The following is a 27373-nucleotide window of genomic DNA, read 5'->3' as shown; positions in this document are numbered from 1 at the left end:
CTCCCTTGGATCATTCTTTAACACTGTGGCTCCAGGTTCATCCTGTCCTGCCTGAGCCCTGGGTGATCACCCAGCTGGTCAGACCTGAGCAGCCCCTTGTGAACAGTTTCAAGGGGAACCATCTTCAAGGGGAGTTCCTGTTTAGCTCTCACTTGGGCCGTCTCTGTCCTCTGCCCCTACAACCCCCAGCTCCTAATACACACACACACACACACACACACACACACACAGCTGAGGGCTGCCAGCACCCTGCTGCACTCTCCCCTCACTGAAATGGAGAACAGTCTAGAAATAAAGATACAGGCAGGCCAGAGCTGGAGGGGCCAGGAGCCACTTCAGGCACAGTCCTGGGACCTTTGCCTGCCACCCCTCACTGTCTGCCTCAGAGCCAGGGGTAGGTTTCAGCAGTACCTGACACTGCACAAGACCACTGACAGCAAAAAGTCCTGGGGGTTAGAAGGGAGGGCTGCTGTTGGTAAAAGGCTGCCTCTCACCCCATGCCCCCAGCAGGCCCAAGCCAGCCTAGTGCTTGGCTCTAACTGTGGCTGAAACAGGAAGAGGGTACTGGCCCAGGGCCCTTTGAACTGGCACATGGCTGGCAGGTGAGCCATCTTGAAACCCTGGCATTTTCCCCTAACATACCTGAACATTCAGGCAGCCTTGAGAGTTCCAAGCTGTCAATGTTGCAGAGTCTGATCTACTACAGGGAAGGGGGTTGGGGAGGAGAGACCTGGGAGTCCTGCTGACAGAGCCCTACCCACCCCCACCCGCCACCTTGGCCCCCAGCATGGTAGAGATTTTGAGCAGTACCTCTTATCTGAAAGACATTCTCAGTGGCCTCCAGAGCTATGTTAGTGTCTTACATGTGGGCTTTTTCAGAGTTATTTATGAGCAGAAAAATTTGAAGTAAAACTTTGCTAATATTAAAAGAAAATGAAAGCCCACAGAATGAGAGAAAATATTTGCAAATCATATATCTGATAAGGGTTTAATATCTAAAATAATATAAGAACTCCTACAACTCAACAAAAGACAGACTATCCAATTTAAAAATGAGCAAAAGGAACTGACCAGTGTGGCTCAGTTGGGTGTCATCCTGCAAAGTGAAAGGTTGCCGGTTTGATTCCTGGTCAGGGCATAATCTGTGGTTGTGGGTTTGGTCTCAAGTCAGGGAACACATGAGAGGCAACTGATCAATGTTTCTCTCTCACATTGATGTTTCTTTCCCTCTCTTTCTCCCTGCCTTCCCATCTCTCTAAAATAAATAAATAAATAAATAAATAAATAAATAGAGTACAAAAATATGTATGCATTGTAAATATGTGTACAAAAAGTACTTTGAATAAAAGTTCTAGAAAAGCACAGGTAAGCCATATGTGATAGCTTTAGAAACTTGTCTAGGGAGATGAGCTTTCTCCCAGATCACCTCTCTCAATGGTTTGGGAAAGAATGCTGTGACAACTCAGCCTCCTAAAACAGATTGTCCACCAAGTATTAGGCCACAAAACAGAGTTTCTTTCGAAGATTTAGTACAGCCCTTATGTTGACCCTCTTGTTTTATTTTACTGAGTTTGGCAAAATGTTTGATGGACTACTTGGCCTTTAAACAATTACCTTGAAGCTTAACACATTGCATACCGCATAGAAATCTCTAAGACATATGCCAGGGACCACACGTTTTTGGGCAAACTGCACGTTATTTAAATCATCATAACTACAGATCATAATGCGCTTTAGGTGTTGTTTTTCAATAGTTATAACATTTTTATTTACAAAAACAATTAAACAACTAATTAAACAATTAAAGTTCCCAGTACTTTTTTAACGTATGGTACTGCGTAAAACATTTTTCTCTATGAAGAAGGACCAAACAAAATTTACATAAGTATCTAGATTCGCTCCTTTTTCAATGGGCGACACAAACTCTGCAGGCTCTCGTAGGAAATTTTTTCTTTCCACTTGCTGGAATACATGTAGGTTCATGCTGCTTCATATCACCTGACAGACTTTTGGGTGGATCTTTACGAGGTGCTCTCCTTTCACCCCCAGGGGAAGGGCTGGACAGATTTGTCTCTGGTTCCGGAGAGCCTTCATTATTGTCATCCATTATCCAGTCTCTCAGCACCAATAGCAGAAACTGTTCTTCATTTCCTCTTGGCCCTTGCTGATAGTTTCTATTTCCTTTTTCATGTTGATATCATTTGCAGTGAGCTCATTGTAGCTTCCTTGTAGTTTCTGGTAGCTCATTGTGAGCTCACTGAGCTTCCTGACAATCATTGCTTTGAACTCAGTATCTGATAGTTGAGTTGCCTCTATTTCATTTAGCATTCTTTCTGAGGCTTCCTCCTTTCCTTTCATTTGGGAATTGTTTCTTTGTCTTCCCATTGTTTGTGAGACTCTTCTGATAGCAGAAACTGTTTATACTTCATTTTTGCTTATGGATTGAGGTGCCTGAAACACAAGAAAACTCGTGAGCAGTATGAAATGTGTTAAGGGCATTATTTTGTGGGACTTTCTTTTATAAAGTGTAAGTGTGGAACATAACACATTCCCCCTCTCTGTTCTATCCCACAAGTCTGACCATATGTCCAGCAAGGGGAAACTGCCATTGTTTTTTTCACTTTGGGAGACTGTACAGAATTTTGCATGCATTTTAAAGTCATATTTTAATATAAAATCATGTTCAGTAGTGGTTAAGGGTTAGGACAGTTGTCCCCATATGTTCACCATTGGTACTGTCCCATCTGTGTGTTTGGACAGTTGTACCTTCCACCTCTCTGAGCATGGTTTTTCTCATCTGCAAAGTGGAGAGTATGACACCTTCCTCAGAGGACTATAGTGAGGTTGAAAGGAGAGGAGCTATGAGAGGGACCTAGCACAGCACCTGACACAGGGTGGGTGCCCAAGAGGGTTAGCTCCTAGTGACCCTATTTGCTATAGCACATCCATGAACACCCATAGGCCTCCTCCATGAAGTCTTCCCCATTGAGCAGCCCATGATGATTTTCACTTTCTCTGAAGTCCTAAAATACTGTATGAAAATACAGTTCATGCTGTAGCCATTTTATATGTACACAAACTTTGACCAAATAAGCTCTAAGTCCCCTGAGACCAGTGGCACTGTTGTGCAGTCTTGCCACCCTCAGAGCCTCATGAAGTTACACATGTGATGGGCCTCAAAGGAACACTCATTAAACTGAATGGCTGAGAAGGAATTTGAGGCAGAAAATGCCAGACTTTTTTCCATAAGATTTAGGTTCTAGTCCTTGTTTTCATATGTGTGAGCTTTGTGATATTGAACAAAAAACTTCAAAGCAACTCTGATAATCTCTCTACACTGGTACAATAGGCATGCCCAACTGCAATGGACTGAATCTTTGTGTCCTTCCTCTCCCCCAAAAAATCTTGTGTTGAAATCCTACCCCCAATGTTACCATATTAGGAGGTAGTACCTGTGGGTGGTAATTAGGTCATGAGGGTAGAGCCCTTGAGAATAGAATTAGTGCCCATATGAAAGACCCCAGACAGCTCTCTCACTGTCTTTCTGCCATGTGGAGATACAATAAGAGGGTAGTCTGCAACCCAGAAGATGGTTATTACTAGAACCCAACCATGCTAGCACTCTGATCTCAGACATGCAGCCTCCAGAACTGTGAGAAATAAATGTTATTGTCTATAAACCACCCAGTCTACGGTGCTTTGTTAATAGTCACCTGAACTAAGGCACTAACCAACTATCAGGACAGAATTGCAGCAGTGAGATTCAAATGTGACATCGTGCAGGTGAATTTGCTTGGTAATTCCTAAAGTATTACAACCATAATCCTACCTGGGTCCTTGCTGGGTCCTGGGTCCTGGGTCTGTGTCTTAAATCTACATAAGCAACCCAATTCTCCTAGTGCTGTCTTTATTCTAGGGTGTTAATAAGTGTTTTAGAACTAAAACACTTACCATTTGTTTTAGAACTAAAAAGGTGCAGAAGAGGGGAAAAAAGTGTTGGGTTTTAATCATTTACAATAGGCTGCTGTCCCACCAAAGAACCAACTACACCTAAAGTTAAAGCCCAACTGCAACCTATTGCAAGGATTAGGAGATTGATAGATTTTTAATGGTAAAATCTTAAGTACACAAAGGCTTATGCTCACAACTTACCAAAGCAATAAGAATTACTTCTGCTAGGCCTACCTAGAGATGAGAGTTGAATGTGATCCATAATCTATCATACTTAATGTCATCAATTTCCCTATAGCCCCTTCAAACAATCAATGTTAGTGAAATGCCAGAGTGAAATAACAGCATTGATTTAGGGGAATATTGGTGGTCTATTTCAATGAAGCTTTCCAACATGAGAAGCCTACAGAGATTTCAAAATCTTGATGTGCCTGTGTACATTTTTTTGTTTGTTTATTAAAGGAGAAAGCCAATCCTGTAATGATAAGAAGGTAGAAGACAGGATAATAATACACATGAATGTATCAGCTAAAATATTTCCCCTAATACCTGGATGTTTTCCCTTCTGCTAATTATATAAAAATTTATTACATCTGCCCTGGCTGGCGTAGCCCAGTGGATTGAGCGTGGGCTGCGAACCAAGGTGTCGCAGGTTCGATTCCCAGTCAGGGCACATGCCTGGGTTGCAGACCACGGCCCCCAGCAACCGCACATTAATGTTTCTCTCTCTCTATCTCCCTCCCTTCCCTCTCTAAAAATAAATAAATAAAATCTTAAAAAAAATTATTACATCTTTGAGCCTTCTATAAATTAGAAAATCATTCCAATTGCCTTTGATTTACAAGAAATAAGTCAAAAGAAAAGTGACATTGAGGTTTTAAAAATTTTCCTTCAAAACAATCAAGGAAGGCATCCTTTAAACAACCATGAAACACACGATGCTTGGTTAGAATTTTCCCATTTTCTAACCAGAAATACCATTTCTCTCTTATTTTTACCCTACACACACTCAGTTGTCAATTTCTGTCACATCTTCCTTTAAATATCTGATATTGGTTCCATTCTTTCTAGTGGCAACATACCCACTTTAGCTACAACTCTTTAAAACCAGACCCAACCTGAGAGAGTGACTTCCTAGTTGCTTCTCTCTCTTTCAATCTTTTGATATTTCAGTCTATCTCATATACTGCATAGAATGTAAAATCTCTGAGATCAGGGTATTATCCTATATGAGTATTTCCTTATATTGTGATATATAAATATTTTTCCTGAACAGTAAATCTAGATACTATCTGGAAGGTAAATTTATAGAGAAAAAGAAACAAACTTGAAACTAGATTTTCCTCTCCAAGTCTGTGATTATTGAACCTAAAAGATGCATTCCAATGGAATGCATTCTGCATCACACAGACACAATACACACAGGCTTGATAGATGGGTTGTGCCAATGTAAGAAATATCCAAACCTGTACAGAATTTTTATGAGTTTATTTCAGCAAAACAGATGACAATTTCCAGGGAGCAAAACCTCAACAGACTGAGAAAATGCTCTGGAAAATGGCAGCTTAATTTATACATCACAGTGAAAGGAGGAGATATAAGGGGGGAGGGTCACATGAAATCTACTGATGATCGTTTAGGGAGGTGGGAGAAAACAAAGTGGGGAAATCTTTCAGATTGGATTAAGAGTAAAATGGAGAGAGAGATATTTCTTTTATATTGGTATAAGATAGTGAACAATTGACATTTAGAGCACATAGAGATGGTATTTGGGGAATGAGATAACAATTAGGTGTTCTGTGATCCGATGCCCTTGTGTGGAGGGTATACCCTGAGGAGTCCAGAAAAGGGGGATTACTCTGGCATTCCAAAGGTATGTTGTCTTAGATACAAAAATATAATAGGCTTACTTAAGGTAAAGATTGACCTTTGTCAAGGAAGATACAGACCTAGAATATGACTCTCTGCCATGACTCACTTTTAGTTAGAAATTTTTCCATTCAGACCATCCTTTGTGGTTACTTTTGGTCTCTGAGTTTGCAGGGTCCTGCACTGCCTCCTGCTGAGCTTGTCAGGTTAGTATTTGGCCCCTTTTTCATCCACTCCTCTAATGTAAAAGAAATCTTTCCATTTTACTTTTTATCCAACCTCAGAGAGTTCCCTACTTTGCTTAAAAAATAAATTTAAATTGATAGCCAGCATTTAAAAATTGCTGATTTCACATAAAAGTCAAGCCAGGGGAAAAATTGGCTTACCTTTAAATCCTTTGTTTCAAGAAATAAAAGCCTGAAACTATAAGCGAGAAATCAGAGGCTACACAGAATTGTCTAAACAAATCTGTACTAGAATTTATAGGAATGAAAAATATGATGGAAATTTAAAACTCAAATTCAAAAGGAGATTAGACATAGCTAAAGAAAAAAATTAAGCAGTCAAGGGATGCTAGGATCCAGGCATGGAGCTGACTGGTGGGGGCAGGCCCTGGGTCCTGGGCTCAGCAGCTCAACAGTGGGAAGGCAAGTACCTTCCCAGCTGCAGTCCAGCAGTGCAGGGGCAGAGCCACCAGAGCGCTGCCTCTTTCCTTCCTCCTTCTCCTGCCCTGGCAGTGCAGCAGGACACACACTACTCCAGAAATGGAAGCTGCATCAAGAGGCTCATGTCAGTGGAAGCCAGGTATTGGTGGGCAGCTGTGGGAGCACTTAGCCATACCTGCAGAAGAAGGCCGGAGGCCGGAGAAAAAGGCAAGAGATATCCTGGGAGGAGGAAGCAAGAGGGCAGAGGAATAAATGGAAGCCACACTAACTGCCTACCAGGACCAATCTTGTATTACAATTAAATTGTGGAGAAATCACCCAGAGCAAATAACTGAACAATAGTGAGGGAGAAACCTTATAGCCTTGGACAGACAGAAGAATAATCTTCAGCACTAATTGACTGCACCTGCACAACAGCATATAAGACATCGTGGGTGGAGCGACCCTCAGTCAGCCAGCTTGAGGGAAGGACCCATTAAAGAACGTTCCAATGATAATCAAAACCCAATTACATCCAGAGGGCCAACATAAATGGCATAAAGGGCATCTCAAGAGCATCAAGTTCAAAAGATCAAGGAGACTGCACCACTGAATCTCACAGGTCTCCTACCATAGAAGTTCACACCACAAACACAGGGAGTCAAAACAGATCAATTTAAGAAGCAGACGCAAATAAGAACAGTCTCACACTGGTGTAACCACTGTGGAAAAACAGTATGGAATTTCCTCAAAACTAAAAATGGATCTGCCTTTTGACCCAGCAATTCCACTGCTGGGATTATACCCTAAGAGCCCTGAAACACCAATCCAAAAGAACCTATGGACCCCAATGTTCATAACAGCACAATTTACAATAGCCAAGTGCTGGAAGCAACCTAAGTGCCCATAAGTAAATGAGTGGATCAAAAAACTATGGTACGTTTACACAATGGAATTCTACGCAGCAGAGAGAGAGAGAAGGAGCTCCTACTCTTTACAACAGCATGGATGGAACTGGAGAGCATTATGCTCAGTGAAATAAGCCAGGCAGTGAAAGACAATTACCATATGATCTCACCTATAAGTGGAATCTAATCAACAAAACAAACAAGCAAGCAAAATATAACCAGAGTCACTGAAATAAAGAACAAACTGACAGTGACCAGATGAGAGGTAGGAGGGGATAACGGGGGGAAAGGAGGTACAGTTTCCATGGAACATGTATAAAGGACACATGGACAAAGCCAAAGGAGGCAGGATCAAGGGTGGGATGTGGGGATGGCTGGGGTGGAGGGAAAATGGAGACAACGATACTTGAACAACAATTTTAAAACGAGAGAAAAAAAATAAAATGATAAAAAGAAAAAAATTAGTGACTCAGAAGTCAGATCCTGAAAAAATCCTATCCAAATGCAGATACAAAATATGAAAGGGAGATAGCAAGTGTTGGAAAATAGAATTGGATGGTCTAACATACATGAAACCAGAATTCTTCAAGGAGACAGCAAAAGCGAGAGAGAGGAAACAATCAACAAGAAAATAGCCGAGAAATTTCCAGTATCACTGAAAGTAATCATCTACCTGGTCCCAGAAGACATTCGAATTATTGATCCCTTGTCTATAAGTTGAAGTTTTTTTAAAAACAACCTCCAAGAAATATGTTTTTCATTGAATATTAATTTACAATTTATGAAGGGCTTTCACATACTAAAATCTATGCTCTGTGTTTTTAGACTTATTGGAAGTCTTTGATTTGTTTTCCTGATAGGAAACTGAAGTGATCTCTAGGCATGCACCAACATTAAGGCCCTTCTCTTTAAAGAAAAGAAACTTTCTCATGACCAATCTTACTAATGATAAAACAGCACACTCTTAAGTGTGATGGACATGTTAGTTACTACCACTGAATTTGATTGATTCTCTGCAATTTTCATTTCAACATTCTTTTTTTTTTCTTAAGATTTTATTTATTTATTTTTAGAGAGAGGGGAAGGAAAGGAAAAAGAGAGGAAGAGAAACATCAGTGTGTGGTTAACTCTTGCACACTCCCTATTGGGGACCTGGCCCACAACCCATGCATGTACCTTGACTGGGAATCAGACCAGCGACTCTTTGGTTCTCAATGTAGCACTCAATCCACTGAGCCACACCAGCCAGGGCTCATTTCAACATTCTTTTGGGATGTTTCCTTTGCAGATTTTGCTATCATTTGTTTTCTTTTCCCAGCAATGATTTTGGGGATCCAATGAAGAGAGTGACCTTCAGTGAATTAAGTGTTGGGATCCAATTTTTATCATGACCTTGGAGGCTCCTTAAATCACTTTCTCCATTTACTATGTGAATAAGGTCCAAACGCTGTTAACATGGCATTAAAGGCTACTCCTCCCTTCTGTGTCTGCCCTCTTTCCAAGCTCTACACTCAGTACAAGCATACAACACAACTCACAATTTCCCCAAATATATGATCATATAGCAGGCTCTTAGGCCATCTGTTTCCATACAGGAAATTCCTCTTGACCTCTTCTTGTCCTTCCCACCCTTCTTCAATGCTCCTCATTCATCTCCTTTCACCTAAAATTTCAAGAAAGTTTACTGGTCTTTTACAACCCTCCTCAAACTGGGCATCTGACCACTGAAAGCTTTCTCTGACAATGTCTATGACACCTTGTGCTACAAAGTATTCATCTCTGTATCCAGGCATGTCTAGCATCTGACGGGTGCTAAAATTCTTGGTGAATAAAAAGTCTAGAAAATTGGGGAAAACATGGTGAGGGGAATCTGGCTTAAAAGGTTACTGCAGGGCAATCGTACCCCTGAACCCAGAAGCACCACTTCTAGGATATTTACCTGTGTAAATAATCGAGAATGTGCTAAAAGATTTTGTTGCCGTCTCATTCTTCATTGCTGTTTCAATAGCAAACTACTGGACACAGTCTTAATTCCTTCAATTAGGCTTTGGCTAAATAAATGCACAGCAGAATACTCAATAGTCATTTTTAAACATGGATAGCCCTGACTGGTGTGGCTCAGTGGGTTGGGCATTGTCCCACAAACTGAAAGGTCGCAGTTTGATTCCCCGCCAGGGCATATATCTGGGTTGTGGGTCAGATCTCTGGTTGGAAATGTGCAAGAGGCAACTGATCGATGTTTCTCTCTCTTGCAATTCAATGTTTCTCTCCCTATCTTTCTCCCTCCTTTCCTCTCTCTCTAAAATAAATAAAATCGTAACAAAAATAAAGACATGGATGGAAAGTATTTAGTAGTATGTCATAATATAATTAAAGGAAAAAAATGTTGTCCAAGGAAAACAGCAGTGTGCTCACTCTAATTACATATAATGCTATCCATCAAATTATCAGCAGTGGTTTTCTGGGTACAGAATTTCAATTTTTTTCTTTTCTTCTGATTCTGAAAAAAAAATAACTTTTTTTACAATGAGTACTAATTATTTTTGTGATAAAAAAGGAGGTTTTTGTTTCGAAAGGAGAGAGTCTTGTCCTTTCATGGTCCTACTTCCCTTTGGAGCTCCAAGTCTACTGAGAGGCCATTCATATCCCCTCCATTCCAGGGTGTCCAAGGGAAAGGGCTATCCAGGTACTAGCTCATTTCACAAAAGGGAGCCTTGGAAGGGAAAAACAGCTGCTTGAGTGGGCAGTGATTTTAAAACCCAAACAGTTCTCAAGAATTCATGATATTGGAAAACTTCCATTATCCTGTTTCACTTTTCAAGATCAAGTCCCTTCAAAATTCTGTGCTGGCCCTGAAATGGTTTATCTTGGGAGGACCCTGTCCTATCTAGGAAGAGAAACCTAAAGCCAGCATATTCCCTCTTACTTTACATTTACTTGGACATTCCATAGCTGGAAGCGCACGCGCGCGCACACACACACATACACACACACCCCTTCCATCTTTTACTGGGTTGCAACCATTCTCCAAGTTACCGAAGGGGCCCAGCCCTGCAGGACAGGCTTCAAGCCTGAGATGCTGGGTTCCCCTCTCCAAGGGGCAAGCAGGCTTCAAGCCCGGTGACTTCCTCTTCTCGCCTTCTTGGAGGTCCCCGCCCACGTCACCACCATCAGGTCTCGGAGAAAATCACGTTTTAGCTTCAGAGCTGTTGTGAAGTTTCTGGTGAGGTGGCCAAGAGCCGTTGCACAGGTCCAAGAGAGAGCCTCTAGCTGCCTGTCTGTTACTAATTAGATAGCTATGGGGGTGAGTTTCCTAAGTAGATTAACTCATCCGTCAGAGAGGGCGTTGGCCTAGAATGATTGTGTCCCCCCTCCAGTGATGAGGGTGAGTGCCCAGACGTCCCTGGGAGTGCTTCAAAAAGAAAAGAGAATTCACAGGTACTGAGAGTACTCAAGATGTTAGCACTCATGTGAAATACTGTTTTACTTAACTCTCCAACAACCCCTCATGATAGGTGCCCTCGGTCCCAGTATACAGTTTGAAAATACAGGCACAAGGTCTGAGAAATGCTTTCCACAGTTTTCTTTTCGTGATACACTTGAAAAACGTATTTTTGCAGAACACTTGGGCAAGTAAGTGAGCACCGACAAGGAGCAAATGGCCCCACTGCCCCGGAAGGAGGGGCTCCAGCTTTCAGTATACCTGTCCCACCTGTTACCTGTTCCCGGCTCACTGGAATGGAAGCTGCGAAGTGGCTAATCTAAGAGAAGGATGATAAAGACGTGTCATGACAAACCTGGATTTGATTCGCAGTGCTGCCTTCTGTTGATTTCAAACTAGTAACTTTTTTTAGCCTGTTTCCTCACCTCTAGGTGAAGCTAATAGTCCGCACGTCACTAGCATAGTGACATGAGTAATGAATATCACCAAACGTTTATCACCTAGCCGACACCCAGGGACCGTTCAGTAAGTTTAACTCCTGAGTCCTAAGTTGCGGGTCTGGGGCTCAGTGCAGCGCGGACCTCGGAATTCAGAGCTGGGCCCTGCAGGCCCCGGAGGCCGCCCGGCCCGCCCGCCTCGGCGGGGGCGGAGAGCAGGCGCCAGCTGCGGTGAGGGTGCGGGTGGGGGTGGGGAGGGTGGTTCCGGGTTTCTGCGCAGATTTCTGAGTACCGGGCCAGCTGCGTCACCACCGAAAGTGCGCGAGCCGGGGGCGGGGGCGCGGCGCGGCTGGAAGCCCGGGCGCTCTTACGGAAAGTGCGAGCCCGGAGTTCCCAGCCGCGATCGATGTGGCGAGTCTGCGTTCCCCAGCGTCGCCTTGGGCCGCAGTTCCCGTTCGCCCTCCAGCCCCCTGCACAGTCCGGGAAAGCGCAGGGGGCTGTCTCTGCCGAAGAGAAGGGACCGCCCCCACGCGCTTCTCCAACCCGCGACCCTGCAGTAAAGCCTGGCTTTCTTGGCACCGGTTCGGGGCCACCCGCACCCGCGTGGTGCTAGCCCCTCGGTGGAGCCTCACAGATCCCGGAGGGGAAGCGGGTTAGCGGGGAGGGAGGGAATAAAAAAACTTCTCCCACTTCTCTCCACCCCCGGAAGCCTGCCGGACTCTCCGCATTGCAAAATGCCTGCCTTGGTGTAGCCTCGTGACTTGGCCCGAGCCCAGAAATGTTTCCCAGGTTTCCCCACCCGAGAAAGGAGCGGTTGGGTGTCCGGCCTTGACCCCAGGCTCCCTTTAGATCGTTAGGGTGACTGGGTTGCCCTTTACGAAGAAAGAAAATCTCATTACCCCGCTAGCACACCCACTCTAGTTGAGCACTGGACGGCAACTGACATTTCTTACACCCTTACATAGTACTTGCAGACAGAAAAAGTGTTTCAATCTATTTGGGGGTAATTCTGGAGCTGGTTTCAAAGGAGGACGGGTATTGATGCTTAAAGGCTTCGATGACACAATTTTTCCCCCAGTAAAGAAAGAACCTTTTTAAAATTTTATTTTCATTTTTCAATTACAGTTAGCAATATTTTAAATTAGTTTCAGGTGTACAGTATAGCGGTTAGACATTCATATAACTTGCAGTAACCCCCCATAAGTCTAGTTAGTACCCACAAGGCATCAAATATAGTTACTACAATATTATTGACTATATTCCTTATGCTATACTTTATATCCCTGTGACTATTTTGTAACTACCAATTTGTACTTCTTACTCCCTTCACCTTTTTCATCCAATCCCCCAATCCCTTCCCTCTGGCAACCATCAGTTTGTTTTCTGTATCTCTAAGTTTGTTTCTGTTTTGTTTGTTCATTTGTATTGTTTTCAAATTCCACATGTAAGTGAAACCATATTGTATTTATCTTTGTCTGACTTATTTCACTTAGCATAATACTCTCTAGGTCTATCCATGTTGTTGCCAATGGTAAGATTTCATTCTTTTTTTTTTTTATGGCTGAGTAACGTTCCATCTTGAGCTCTCCAAGAATCAGTGTTATTAACACTGATGGGTCACATTAGGTACTGAGTTAATAGGGAATGAATACCTATTTGGAAGAGGTATTTTAATAACTGTGTACAATGAAACAATGCTTTCATTTTGCAGATAAATTTAGAGGGTAGGTGACTTGTTCAAACTCACCTAGCTAATTAATGTGGAAGGCAGGATAGAATCTGTCTCACACTTTAAATATTTGTGATTATGAGTGGGTATACTTTTCCCTTTTTATGAAAAGAAAATGCCTTCTGCAGTAATCTCTGCAAATCCTTACTCCACACCTTCTCCCCACTCATCTAAAACTAACAAAAGTAAAGAAAACAACAATAAGTCCCAAGGCCAACACATGCATGTAATAGGCTAATTTTGGCATTGTCAAAGCAAGATATTTGCAAGGCATTTTTGCCCTATTTCCTTCAGTTAATAGCACTCCTTAATTACACAAAATATGCCCCAAAGAGATAGAACAAAAAAAGAAAAGCAAGCAAACAAATAAAGTGCTTCTCTACAATGGCGTGAAAGATACCTAGTTCCCACTAACTTTATTTTTGTAAGGACTCTGTGTGGTGCTTTGCATGGGACCCACTGGACTCATAAGTGACTGCAGGGTTGCTCTGAGACTGGTTGGTTATTTCACTCCGGCTTGGTGTTGATTTGTTGCTCATCTTTCAAAAAGCACAAGCTGTGAGAACACAAGGGATTTCAATGACAATTGTGTAGATGGCTGGACAGCTTGTTGTCTTTGAAGTTTTAAGGCTGACCAAGTATACCAAAATGTTTCCTTTGGGGACCAGTCGCCAAACCAGTAGATGTGAAGATCAAAGGCATCAAAACCTTATGGCAATGACGAGTAAAACTTCCTTCTTTTGTGGCTTATCAACACTGGTTTCCACAATGATGATTATGATACACTTACAATAATACAATCTCAGTACAAACGTTTTTCTCCAAGAAGATGGGAGGGGGTTTCCAGTGATGGACAGAACTGATCAGATTATGAAATGTCTCATTTTTTAGGTCATCCAGATATACTCTGAAATGGGGCAATCCTCTTCTCTAACTGCTGTCTTCTCTGTCCCTCCTCTGCCTCTGCCATCTTTTGAAGGTGGGAAGGAATACAAATTGCTCAACCTTACAAGGAGGGAAATTCAAAAAAGCACATTGAAAGATTTTCACATACTACCATCCAGACTGATAAAAATAAGCCTGATTATTCTAAATGTAGAAAATGTTGTGGAACAATGGAAACTTTTATACACTGTGAATAGGGGTATAAATCTGTATAAGCACTTTGAAAAACAGTTTGGCATTATGTAGTAGGACTGAGCATGGATATGTCCTAGGATTCTTCCATTCTACTCCCAGTCGTAGACCCTAGACTAGAAACTCTGGCACTGGGAAACATGAACATGAATGTTTAAAATAGCATTGTTAGTAATGCAAAACAAAACAAAACAAAACAAAATCTGGAAGCAATCCAAATGTCCACGGGTAGAATATATAACTAATTAGTGTATATTTATAAAAAGGAGAGTAAAGAACTAATAGCTACATACATCAACACACAACACAAACACAATGTTGAGTGAAGCACATCCCAGAAGAAAACATACAATATGATTCTGTTTATACTGAGTTCAAACCAGACAAAACTAAACACTATTTTGTTTAGGGATGCACACAGGTCATAAGACTTAAGAAAACCACGGGGATGGTTATCCTAAAATTTAGGATATCAATTGCCGCTGTGGTGCAGGGAGGGTTGAGCAATGAGGAGGCCCACGCAGGGTGGTTCTTTGACAGGGACGATGTTCTTTTCCTTTCTTGAGGGACACTAGACAGAAAGCTCACTTTATTTTTATTCTTCAGAGTGCACATCTATGTCTTATACATTCTTATGTGAGTATGACTAATTTAAAAAAAACTGTTCAGTTAAAAAAACAAAAAATCACCCTGGAGGTTTTGTAGGTGAAAAAAAGGAGCTCAGCTCTAAATCAAAGCAAGCAAAATAAGATTATCATAAGTTAAGTGGTCAATATAATATGCAGACTCTCTTGACTGAACACCAGCCACACCCATTTTAGGACATCCCACAATTAAATCTGTTTCACTGGCCTTGATGCCCATACTAACATAAGAGTTAGCTAACATGGGCTTTTTAGCAAGGGATTTTATTTCTTCACACAAGTATGAGGAAGTAACTTATTACTTCCAGAGAAAAATATTTTTTACCATGGAGAGTTGAGGCTGATAAAATTAAATCTTATTTGGTAGCCAAATTGAGAAATCATTAAGGCTCTGTGAGTAGTTCACTAGCTCATAAACTTAGTATTCCCATCTACACAAACTGAAATATTTTATAGTATAGCATCAGAATTTGAAAATATCATTAGGTTTAGGTGGTTAACTTCATAGTTTTTCTTTTTTTATTATATTTTACTGATTATGCTATTACTGTTGTCCCTGCTTTTCCCCCTTTGCCCCCCTCCCCCCAGCACCTCTCAAGTCCTCAGGCAATCCCCACATCATTATTCAAGACCATAGGTCATGTGTGTATGTCTTTTGGCTACTCCATTTTCTATATTGTATTTTACATCCCCATGACTATTCTGTAATGACCTATCTGTACTTCTTGATCCTCTCACCTCTTCACCCATTCCCCCACAACACCCCTCCCATCTGGCAACCATCAAAATGCTCTCCATATCTATGATTCTGTCTCCGTTCTTCTTGTTTGCTTAGTTTATTTTTTAGATTCAGGTGTTAACAAGTATATGTTTATTGCCATTTTATTGTTCATAATTTTGATCTTCTTTTTCTTAAATAAGTCCCTTTAACATTTCATATAGTAATGGTTTAGTGATCATGAACTCCTTTAGTTTTTCTTGTCTGGGGAACTCTTTATCTGCCCTTCAGTTTTAAATGATAACTTTGCTGGGTAGAACAATTTTGGCTGTAGGCCCCTGCTTTTCATGACTTCAGTAATTTCTTGCTAATCCCTTCTAGCCTGCAAAGTTTCTTTTGAGAAGTCAGATCATAGTCTTATGGGGACTCACCATAGGTAACTAACTACTTTTCTCTTGCTGTTTTTAAGATTCTCTATTTATCTTTAACCTTTGGCATTTTAATTATAATGTGTCTTGGAATGGGCCTCTTTGGGTCTCTCTTGTTTGGGACTCTCTGTGCTTCCTGGACTTGCATGTGTATTTCCTTCATCATATTAGGAAAGTTTTCTTTCATTATTTTTTCAAATAGACTTCCAATTTCTTATTTTTTCTCTTCCTCTTCTGGTACCCCTATGATGTGAATGTTGGAATGCTTGAAGTTGTCCCAGAGGCTGCTTACACTATCCTTGTTTTATTGTATTCTTTTTTCTTTTTATATTCTGATTGGTTTATGTTCCAAATCATTGATCTTCTTATATTCTGATTGCTTTATTTTCCAAATCATTTATCTGATTCTCAGCTTCATCTACTCTATTGTTGTTTCCTAGTAAATTGTTCTTTATTTCAATGACTGCATCCTTCATTCTTGACTGGATCTTTTTTATGCTGTCCAGGCCCTCACTAATTTCCTTGAGCATACTTATAACCAGTGTTTTGAACTCTGCACCTGATAGATTGCTTATCTCCACTTGGTTCAGTTATTTTTTCTGGTGTTTTGATCTGTTCTTTCCTTTAGGCCATGTGCCTTTGTCCCCTAATTTTGGCAGCCTCCCTGGGTTTGTTTCTATGTATCAGGTAGAGCTGCTATGATTCCTGGCATTGGTAGCTTGGCCTAGTATGTTGGTGTCCTGTAGGATCCAGTGGCACAGCCTCCCCTTCATGTGGGCCGAGTACACTCTCCTCTTATAGTTGAATATTGATTACTGTCAGCAGGTCAATGGGAGAGATTTACCCAGGCCAGTCAGCTGCAAGGACTGGCTGTGACAACTGACACCAATCTCTACCTTCTGTGGAGGATGAGCTCTGCAGGGATAAAGTGGTGGTGGTTCAGTGTGGTCTGTAGCTGTCCACTGGGTGCACAGGCTCTGGAGTTTCCCAGGTGGTGCAGGCCAAGGACAGCCTCCACCTGTGTTTTGCCTGGGGCCACCCTTCCTGAGTTATAATGCAATCTGTGATGGCTGCTACTTGTGCTGGGCTTGAGAATTCCCAGGCTTAACCAAGCTGTGAATGTAAGCTGGCAGAGAATCTAGACTGGAAGAAGAAGAGTTGTCTTGGGCCACACATTAAATACATTGCAACACATACTCACAAAAAAACCTCATAAGGTTTTAAGTAAATTTACGATTTTGTATTGGGCCACATTCATAGCTATTCTGGGCTGTATGTGGCCCATGGGCCACAGGTTGGACACCCCTGCTAAAATTGGAAAAATAGTTCAAGGTCACATTGGAGAAAGTCCTGGCTGTCAATCTAAAAGTTTAAAAAATTCTGTAGACAGGGACACTGTGGATATACACACACAGAAGAAGGTCCTGTGATGATGGAGGTAGAGAATGGAGTGATGCAGCTGCAAGCCAAGCAATGCCAAGAAATAGCAGTAATTTCCAAAAGCTAGGAGAAAGGCCTGGACCAGGTTCTATTCCAGAGCCTCCAGGGGGAACCAACCCAGAGAACACCTTGACTAGGACTTCTGGCTTCCTGAACTGTAAGAGAATAAATTTCTGTTGTTTTAAGTCAATTAATTAATTAATTAAGTAAGTAAGCAAGCTGTAAAAGTTCAATGAGTATAACAGGATTTAATAAAAAACATTTATATTCATGAAATTTTTGAAGGTCAGAAAGTCTGTTTAAATGCAATGTTTACTGCACAATAGTTTATAATAATAAGAAGTTGGAAACAACCTGGATGCCCATCAACGGAATAATGGTTAAAGAATCAAAGGTATATCTAGCCTGCAGTATTTAATGTTGGATTAAAAGGACCACGTAAAATGACAGTCACTAACATGAAAAGATTTGTTAAACTATTAACAGAAAAAAGGCATGTAAAGTAGCAGAATTAAAGCATTTTAAAAATATATAGCTTTTATTAGGTAGAAAAAGTTCTGAAAGAGCATTCACGAAACAGTTAAAGTGGTTTCCTCTGGGGAAGGAAGTGGGATTGATGAGTGGGCTGGGTGGAGGTGAAAAGCAACATTCACATTTTACTAGAGATGCCATATGTTAAAAAAGAAAAAAGTACAAGTATATTATTAAAAATTAAATTTAAAAGAAGTTAATTTCATTTCCAGTAAGACAGGAATAAGGATATGTACCTAGTCTTAGAAATTAGAACAATACTACCTTTCATTTCAAAAACATCTTACAGCTTACAACTAATATAATTAACCTTTCTATGGTCCAGGGACTTTTTAAGCCTTTTCCCCATGCAAGCTCACTGAATACTCACCAGGACCCCATGAGTTAGGTACTGTTATTCTTTCATATTACTGGTGAGGAGTGAGGAGACTGAGGTGTAGAGAAGATGAGTTACTGGCCCATGACCATGTAGCCAGTAAGTGACAGAACTGGGATTTAAATGCAGGCATTCTGCTTCTTGACTACACGCATACAAAAGCATTTTCACAAGTACTGACTTGTGTGCCCCCAAGCACCTATTGTCCCCCATGTCACATGGGAAAAAACCAGGACCCACATCTCAGTATACTGTAATTGCTTATTTTCATGTTCATACACTCACTAGACTTTGAGCTCCATTATGCAAGAAATCTTTGTTTTGTCATTGATTTTTGCACTCTGGAGCAAAGAGTGATTTTGAATGCTGAGGTGATTTAACATGTCCACAAATTATCAAACCCAAGAGGTGGAGCCTAATTCCCCTTCCCCTGGGTATGGACTGGACTTAGTGATCCACTTCTAATGGCGAGAATAAAGCAAAAGTGGCACTATGATTTCAGAGACTAGGGCGTAATAGGCAAGATGGTTTCCTGCGCTCTCTCTATCTTTCCAGATTACCTGCTCTGAGGGAAGTCAGTTGCCTTGTCAATGAGGAGTGGCCCATGTGGTGAGAAAATGAGTTCTCTAGCCAACAGCCAGCAAGGAACTGAGGCATTCTGCTTATAGTCACGTGCATGCACTTGGAAGTTGATCTTTTACCCTCAGTCCAGCCCTCAGGTGATTGTAGCCCCTTTTCTTCTGGTCTATAACTCCTGTGAGAGCCTGAGCCAGAATCACAAAGCTTAACTACTTCCAAAATTCATGAGCTATGAAAACTGTGAAATAAGTGTTAATTGTTTCAAGCCACTAAATACTGGTGTAATTTATTACACAGCAATAGATAATACAAATGCTTTTTATTTAAAAATATCTGTCTTATCTATAAGTTGGATACTTGTGAAACATATTAATATGCTTGTTTCCTTTGCATTTTCATGCATATGATCTTTTTCTTAATTGGCCTGAAGTATATATTTATACCGAGAGTGTTATGTAGAGGGTGGGATTAGGACTGTTAAAGGAGGAATTAATTTTTTAAAAGGGTTAAAAATCAGCTTCTGAGATCCAAAATAGTATTTTTTATCAAAATAGTTATTTAGAAAGCCAGAAAAAAAGATGAAAGAGAAGAGGTTTTCCACCCTTCTTTTACTACTATTGACATATCAAAGGTTAAACCTGGTAGGCTAGATTGTGGAGTTTCTTTTTTAGTACTATAGTGAGATAATTTTGTCCACCTAAGATAATCAGACCACTGAGCTTGCTGTCCCAGGATAGAACAAGGATATGCTCTTGAATAAGTGGGATGTTTGAGCCTTCTTCCTAGTCCATCAGATTGTGGGGAGAAGCTGGAGTTGGAGTTAGGAGAGCCAGTCAATGAGAATTTTCTTAGCAGCATTGTTTTGAATAGTCTGAAACTGGAAACAATTCAAATATTCATCAACATTAGAAGAGATAAATAAAGGGTTGAATATTGTTACAGCAGCAAGAGTGAACAAAAGTACATTATGAGGCCTGGATGCTACACACAACAACATAGATGAACCTAACATAACACTGAGCAAAAGAAGCAAGAGGCAAAAGAATGTCTATAGCATGATTCCATTTATATAAGTTCTATATCAGGATAAATGAAACCATAGATTTAAGGGATGCTTACATAACTGATAAAATACATGTTGGTTGGTAAAATGCAGAAAAGCAATGAAATGATTTCCAATGAGTCAGAATAAAGGTGACTTTAGCTGGGACATGGGGATAGGGATGTTATGCTTCTGGGGAGCAAACAATGATCTATTTCTAGATCACAGTACTGGTTATATAGGTGTTGATTTTATAATTATTCCTTAAACTGTGCATATATTTCCCATAAACTGTGCAAATATTTTATGCATTTGTCTATATGTATTGCATATGCTTCATCAACTTCTGAAAGATCATTATATTCTTCAAAGAAATTTCACATACATTTTGAACAAATGTGTTTGATATTACAATTAACCTTTGTGGTTCCTATAAAAAAATCTGTCTATATTAATCAGTGCTACACCAAAAAAGAAATAATTTATTTGTGCAAATTTTCTAATTTGATGAGTTTAATAAAGGGACTATTTACTAGAGTGTAGGCAGGGTGTAAGGAACCCAAATGTGATAATAAAATACCCTAGTATTAGTAACCTATGAGTACCATTACCACACATATACTCGCAGGGGGAAGGAAAGAAAACCGTATGAGAACCAGGAGAGAGAACTCTGTGAAGAGAACTGCTTGACAGGAGCTGTGACCTCTAGTGGAAGGATGCTGTCAGTTTGGAGTACAGTGACTAGAAGGGCACAAATACTCTGTCCTGCCCATCTCCCTTCCTTATTCTGATCTATGCTTCCTGTTGAACCAGAAAGCAAGAGAACCTATTGATGCAGTGCATTTAGGTCAACTTCCCAAGGGATGGAGAAAGGAGAAGGGAAAAGAGTAGATTTGGAGTGATGAGAAGTTGGTCTGTATTCATCTGAACCTAAATTTATAGCCACTTTCATTGTTTGTCTTTTAAATAGAGGGTTTGGTGGAGAGAGAAAATTAAATAACATGAAACATAGCTGGTAAAATCCCTGCTTCTGTAGTGGGTCACAAGTTCTAAGCTGGTACTGAAGGCTGCCTTCCCATTTCTGTTTTTGTTATCTTCTATCAGTGCTGTGGCTGAATTTTGTTTGTTTACTCCTCTCCTTGTGTTAGGCTATAGGAATAAAGGTACTTCCGCCTGATTCTAGGAGAGACTAAGTTGTGTGGCTCTAGGATAGGGACCATTTTTTCCTTGTATGTCTGAGCTGTGCAGAGCCCTCCTTTCACCTGGCCACATCTTGGTCTGTTTTGGCCTGATAAACTCTGCTGGTCTCACCCTGATGACTCCATGAGACTCTGCTCTGCCACAAAGGTGTGTGAGCACCCAGCAGGTGGCAGCTAGACTTGGTGTACCCTGGGACTTTTGCTGAGTGACTTCAAACCCAGCACTGGCATGGAGTTTGAACCTGTACTAATCTGATGAACACCACTCACCCACACCTGGTAACTCATCGACAGCCTACCTAATGCAACTCAAGTACCATCAGAGGCTCTTTCAGTGACTGAGCCTAACAGGCAGCTGGCAGGCAGACATAGGCAGAGGTGGATCTTGGGGTACCTTGGGACTTTTGCTGACCTGCCCCAGGCCAGGTTCTGGTAATAGCCAGACTTGGTGTGCACCTTGGTCCTTCCTGCACACACCCAGGCCCATGAGAAGCAGCCAAAATCTGTGGATCACTTTTTAGCCCCAAACAGGTTTCCCAGGGCCAGTTATAGGCAGCATCTGATATTGGGCTGCACCAGAGACCCTTCTAGAGGCCCAGAACTAACACACCCAATGGGCAGCTTCAAACATCAGCGCAGGATCAAATAAGCTTCACAGGCAGCATATCCAAAGGGAGATCTCAGCAGGCACCAGATCCTGCTGAGGTGAGTTCTGCATCATGTGGTTAGCACTTGCACAGCAGTTTGCATACTTTGCTCAGGTATGAGACTCAAAGTAAGCCACCCTGAGGGTCAATCCCATGCACAAATGAGCCAACTACAATCAAGATTCAATTGCAACAGGAGGGCCCACATAACCCACACAAGGGATATTCCTGGAGCACCCAGCACAGGTGATCAAGGAAACTGCACTGCTGGAACCCACAGGACACATACTACATAAGGGTATCCTATAAAGCTTAAGAGTCATAACAGATTACATAGAAACAAATACAAAGATGCAGCCAAAATGGGAAGACAAAAAAAAAATTCCCCACGTAAAGAAATCACCAGAAAGAGAGCTAAATTAAAAGGAGGCAAGCATTTTTTCTGATACAGAATTCAGAAAAATGGTATAAGGATGCACAAGGAACTTAGTGAGAGCTATAAGGTACTTAGCATGAAAAATGACACAGAAACCATAAAAAGGTCAGATATGATGAATAAAATTAAAAATACACTAAAAGGAATAAACAGTAGGTTGGATGAAGCAGAGGATCAAATCAGCAGTTTGGAAGACAAGGTAGGAAAAAAACAGCCAATCAGAACAGCAAGAAGAAAAAAAGAATTATAAAAAATGAGGATAGTTTAAGGGACCTTTTGAACAACATGAAGCATAGCAACACCTGCATTGTAGGGTTACCAGAAAAAGAGACAGCAAGGGACAGAGAGCCTATCTGAAGAAATAATAACCAAAAACTTCTCTAACTTGGTAAAGAAAAAAGACACATAAATCCAGAAAGTGTAGAGAGTCTCCAACAAGATGACCCCAAAAAAGGCTCACACCAAGACACATTGTAATTAAAATGACAAAGTTTAAAGACAAAGAGAGAATCTTAGGAGCAGCAAAAGAAAGTTAGTTACCTACAAGAAAGCTCCCAAAAGACTGTCATCTGATTTCTTCTTTCGGCCAGAAGAGATTGGCATGAAATATTCAAAGTAATGAAAAGCAAGGACCTACAACCAAGATTACTCTACTCAGCAAAGCTATCATTTAGAATGGAAGAAGAAGAAAAAGCTAAAGGGGTTTGTTACCACCAAAGCAGTGTTACAAGAAATGTTAAAGGGCTTTCTTGAAGAAGAGGAGGAGGAAGAGGAGAAAAATGGGAACATAGTTAAACGAATAAAATGGCAATAAATATGTACCTATCAATAATCACTTTGTAAATGGCTTAAATGCTCCAATCAAAGGACATAGAGCAGCTAAATGGGTAAGGGAACAAGACCCATATATATGCTGTCTCCAAGACACCCACCTCAGAACAAAAGATACACATAGACTAAAAGTAAAGGGATAGAAAAAGATATTTCATGCAAATGGAAAGGAAAAAATGCTAGAGTAGCAATACTTATATCTGACAAAATAGACTTTAATAGCAGTGTCCAACCTGTGGCCTGTGGGCCACACACAGCCCACAAAATCATAACATAAAGTCATAAATTTACTTAAAACATTATGTGATTTTTTTGTGTGTGATTATGTGTCACAATGTATTTACTATGTGGCCCAAGATACTCTTCTTCCAGTGTTCCGCAGAGATGCCAAAAACTTGGACACCCCCACTTTAAAACAAAGGCTATAATAGGAGACAAAGAAGGTCACTACATAATGATAAAGGGAGCAATCCAACAAGAGAATATAACTCTTGTAAACATTTATGCACCCAACTTAGGAACCTAAGGAGATGAAGCAAATCTTGATGGACATAAAGGGAGAGACTGACGGTAATGCAGTCATAGTAGGAGATTTTAACACCCATTGTATTCAATGGATAGATCATCCAGACAGAAGATCAACAAGGAAATTGTGGCCTTAATTGACACCCTAGATCAGATGGATTTAATTGGTATCTTCAGAGCATTTCATCACAAAGCAGTGGAATGTACATCCTTTTCAAGTGCACATGGATTGTTTGTTAGGGTAGACCACACATTAGGATGCAAAACAAGTTTCAATATATTTAAGGAGGTTGAAATCATATCAAGCATCTTCTCTGACTATAATTGTATGACGCTAGAAATCAATCACAAGAGAAAGTCTGAAAAACACACACAGACAAGGAGGCTAAATAACGTTATCAAACAATGAATAGGTTAACAATGAGATCAAGGAAGAAATCAAAAGATATCTTGAGACAAATGAAAATGAGAACACAACAATCCAAAATCTATGGGACACAGGGAAAGCAGCCCTAAGAGAGAAATTCATAGCACTGCAGGCCTATCTCAAGAAACAAGAAAAATCTCAAATAAATAATCTAACTTTACACTTAAAGGAAACTGAAAAAGAACAAACAAAGCGTAAAGTTTGTTGAAGAGGGGAAATAATAAATATCAGAGCAGAAATAAATGAAACAGTCTAAAAATACAATACAAAAGATCAATGAAACCAACAGCTGGTTCTTTGAAAAGATAAACAAGATTGACAAACCTTTAACCAGACTCATAAAGAAAAAGAGAAGACCCAAATAAACAAAATCAGAAATAAAGGAGGAGCAACCACTGACACCAAAGAAACACAAAGGATTGTAAGAAAATATTATGAACAATCGTGTGCCAAAAAAAATTGGACCATCTGTACTAAATGGATATATTCCTAGAAACATACACTCTTCCAAAACTCAGTCAAGAAGAATCAGAGAATCTGAAGAGACAAATTACAACTAGTGAAATTGAAGCAGTGATAAAAATAACTCCCCCCTGCAAAAAAAGTCCTGGACCGGGTGGCTTTACATGTGAAGTTTACCAAACATTCAAAGAACTCACACCTCTTCATCTCAAACTATTCCAAAAAACTGAAGAGGAAGGAAGTCTCCCAAGCTCATTTTATGAGGCCAGCATTATCCTAATTGCAAACCCAGATAACGATACTACAAAGAAAGAAAATTATAGGCCAATATCCCTGATAAACATGGATGCTAAAATCCTCAGTGAAATATTAGCAAAATGAATACAACAATACATTAAAAAGAGCATACACTATGATCAAGTGGGATTTATTCTGGGGATGCAAGGTTGGTATGATATCTGCAAATCATATAATGTGATACATCACATAAACAAAATAAAGGATAAAAACCATGTGATCATATCAATAGATGCAGAAAAAAGCATTTGATAAAATTGAGCACCCACTTATGATAAAAACTCTCAGCAGGGTGGGATTAGAGGGAACATAACTAAACATAATAAAAGCCATATATGACAAACCCACTACCAGCATCATACTCAACCAGCAAAAATTACAAGCATTCCCTTTAAGATTGGGAACAAGACAGAGATGTCCACTTTCACCACCCCTATTTAATATAGTACTGGAAGTCTTAGCCACAGAAATCAGACAAGAAGAAATAAAAGGCATCCACATTTGAAGGAAGGAAGTAAAAATAGCAATATTTGCAGATGAGAAGACACTGTATACAGAGAACTCTAAAGATTCCACCAAAAATATACCAGAAGTGATAAATGAATTCAGTAAAGTAGCAGAATAAAAAATAAATATCCAGGAATCAGTTGCATTTTATATATCAATAATGAGCTTTCAGAAAGGGAAACTAAGAAAAGAATCCCATTCACAATTGCTTCCAAAAGAATAAAATACCTAGGAATGATTTTTTTAATCCACATCCAAGGACATTTTTATTGATGTTAGAGAGAAAGGAAGGGAGAAAGAGAGAGAGAGAAACTTCGATGTGAGAAACATCATTTGATTGTCTCCATATGCGCCCCGACCTGTAATACGGGGGGGATGAACCTGCAACCTAGGTATATACCGTGACCATGAATCAAACCTGCAACCTTTTGGTGTAAATGAGGATGCTCCAACCAATGAAGCTACCCACCCAGAGCCCTAGGAATAAATGTAACCAAGGATGTAAGATGGATATACATCCATATTTCAAGGATATACATGGAAAATTATAAGACACCAAAGAAAGAAACTGAAGAAGATACAAATAAGTAGAAGCACATACTGTGCTTATTGATGGGAAAAGTTAATATTGTTACAATGTCTATACTACCCAAAGCAATCTATAGATTCAATGCAATTCATATCAAGATACCAATGACAGATTTCACAGAACTAGGACAAGTATTTTAAACATTTCTATGGAGCCCCAGACAGTGTGGCTCAGTTGGTTGAGTGTCCTCCTGCAAACTGAAAGGTCATTGGTTTGATTTATGGTCAGGGTACATGTGTGGGTTACAGGTTTGGTTCTCAGTTGGGTGCACAGGGAATGCAGCCAAACAATGTTTCTCTCTCATGTTGATGTTTGTCTCCTCCTTCTTCCTCCCTTCCCCTCTCTCTAAAATAAATAAATAAATACATAAATAAAAATCATAACAATGTATATGGAACCACAAAAGACCCCAAATAGGCACAGCAATCTTGAGAAAGAAGAATAAAGTTGGAGGAATCAACCTACCTGATATTAAACTATACTACAAGGTCATAGCAATCAAAACATGGTACTGGCATAAAAACAGACACATAGGTCAATGGAACAGAATAGAGAGCCCTGAAATAAACCCAAGCCTTTAGGTCAATTATTATTTGACAAAGGAAGCAAAAACATACAATGGGGTAAAGATAGTTTATTCAATAAACGGTGTTGGGAACATTGGAGATATATGTGCCAAAAAAATGAAACTAGACCACCTTCTTACACCATATACAAAAATAAACTCAAAATGGATTATAGGCTTAAATGTTAGATTCAAAACCATAAAAATCTGAGAAGAAAACATAGGCAGTAAAATTTCGACCATTTCTTGTAGCAATAGTTTTTTGATACTATCACCTCAGTCAAGGGAAGCAAAAGAAAAAATAAATAAATGGGACTACATCAAACAAAAAAGTTTTGCCCAACAAAGGAAACCACTAGCAAAATAAAAAGACAATCCACTGAATGGGAGAACATATTCACCAATAATACATCTGATAAGGGGTCAATATCCAAAATTTATGAGGAACTTATAAGACTCAACACCAAAAGAAACAAACAATCCAATTAAGAAATGGACAAAGGACCTGAATAGATACTTCTCCAAAGAGATGGCCAATAGACACATGAAAAGATGCTTAACATCACTAATCATCAGAGAAATGCAAATTAAAACCACAATGAGATAACACCTCACACTTGTCAGAAAGGCTGTCATCAATAAATCAACAAACAACAAGTGCTGGTGCGGATGTGGAAAAAGGAAACCCTCATGCACTGTGGGTAGGCATGCAGAGTGGTGCAGCCACTGTGGAAAGCAGTAATGGAGATAACTCCAAAAATTAAAAACGGAACTGTCTCATGACGCAGTGATTCCATTTCTGCAAATTTATCTGAAGAAACACAAAACACTAGTGCAAAAGGATATATACACCCTATGTTCATTGCAGCATTATTTGCAATAGCCAAGATTCAGAATCAGTCAAATGTCCATCAGTAGATGAGTGGATAAAAAAGCAGTGGTACATTTACACAACAAAATTCTACTTGGCTGCAAAAAAGAAGGAAAATCTTACCCTTTGCAACAGCATGGAT

At 40.2% G+C, this 27373-nt stretch overlaps 1 pseudogene; it reads right to left on the bottom strand.

Moving 5' to 3' along the window:
- Positions 1-11359: 11359 nt before the first annotated feature.
- LOC123816423 overlaps positions 11360-27373 on the bottom strand; it is a 33781-nt pseudogene continuing 17767 nt past the window's right edge.

This window comes from Phyllostomus hastatus, unplaced genomic scaffold (assembly GCF_019186645.2).
Source record: "Phyllostomus hastatus isolate PE091 unplaced genomic scaffold, TTU_PhHast_1.1 phas_contig_209, whole genome shotgun sequence".
In the NCBI taxonomy this organism is placed as follows: Eukaryota; Metazoa; Chordata; class Mammalia; order Chiroptera; family Phyllostomidae; genus Phyllostomus; species Phyllostomus hastatus.
Note: the sequence above shows the minus strand (reverse complement) of the source record. Positions and strands in the feature narration are given on the sequence as shown.